This window comes from Artemia franciscana, chromosome 7, assembly GCF_032884065.1.
Source record: "Artemia franciscana chromosome 7, ASM3288406v1, whole genome shotgun sequence".
Taxonomy (NCBI): Eukaryota; Metazoa; Arthropoda; class Branchiopoda; order Anostraca; family Artemiidae; genus Artemia; species Artemia franciscana.
Window position 1 is genome coordinate 39,088,256 of NC_088869.1, and position 1,454 is coordinate 39,089,709.

Below are 1,454 nucleotides of genomic sequence, written 5' to 3' on the forward strand. Positions count from 1 at the left end.
TTCTTGACATTAGAAAAAGAAAATTAGAACAACATTACTTATTGAGCGTTTCGTATACGAATACCTACCCCATTTTATGCATTACCATTATGTTAGAATTTTGATGTTAGAACATATTAGTGATTTAATGTTTGCTACAGTTAAATATAGGCAATACATATTGGGCTGTGTATTTATCGAGCAGAATGTAGGCAGAGGGGGAGGGATGAAATCAATGCATCTGGAATAGTTATCAGGGTTTTTCAACGTTCCTTTCACATTGTCCCCAGTTGGTAAGTATTACCTTCAATATCATAAGCCTCTAAATTAACTTGTCTTACAGTCAAAGTACAAAAAAGTTATCAAACGAATGCATTTATCTTTATAGGTGAAGAAAACGCATGTGCAAGGACATCGTGCCCTTTTGGAACGACATGCAGACTACAGAAGGCCATTTGCCTTTCACCTCCATGCTACCCAATTGCCCGATGCCTGCCGTGAAGACTATACTTTATATACTTACACTGCATAGCATATTGACAAGTCCAATATGTTGATTTTTTGTTTATTGTAGCTTTAATGGAATAAACCCAGTAGAAGGTGATAGAAGGATTTAAACTTTACTTCTCAAAGAAAATTTTTTTTTTTCATAGCGTTAAATTTACTCTTCTAAGGACAAAAGGGGAGTTGACTAGAACTTTTAATTTGATTTTGAAAAGAAGAAGTGGATTTTATTTGATTTCAAGACCTGTAGCTGTATAGGCTATATATTTAAAAAGGAAAAAATACTTTTAAAAAAGCAGAATATGGTTGAAATACATGTTTCAACGAAACTTTTTCTTTAGAAATATTGAAATTTTTTTAGCTGACTCGCTGGATAACTGTAAATTGTTCTATTACGAGGAACTCTGCAGTGTCCTCAGAACCCTAAGTGAAAGGAATGGGTGATGCAATCCATGATAACACCAGTGTCCTGAAGTCTACTGGGCAAATTGGACGGGAGCAATGAAAGCCTTTCCGAAGGCGCAAAAATGCTTCCAGGTCTCCCGGAAATCATGCTAGAGCTGTTGGCTAGGACTGTCAGTGAAAACTATTTTCAACTGGGAGAATTCTGGCAAATTTCCCCAGTGTCAAATTTCCCTGAGAAATTTCACTCCCCAGAAACTGCCCTCCTCACAGAAAATTCTCCCCATGAACAATTAAATTGGCTGAATACCGTAAATAAATTCAGCCACACCGAGTTGCCATAGAAGTGGTCAAACGTTACATGTGAGTCCTAGGTAGCAGTATTTCCGTGTTCTCTGAACTTTTCTTCAGTCTAGTTGTAGTTAGGGGTTGAATGAGTTTTTTTACCTAGAGAGTAGTATTGCACATACTTTTCAGGTGATAATTTCACATCGTTTTGTGCAGCCCATATTGTTAGGTAATCAAGTGCTTTTTGAATTATTGCATGTAGCATATTACCTTCTGGTCAA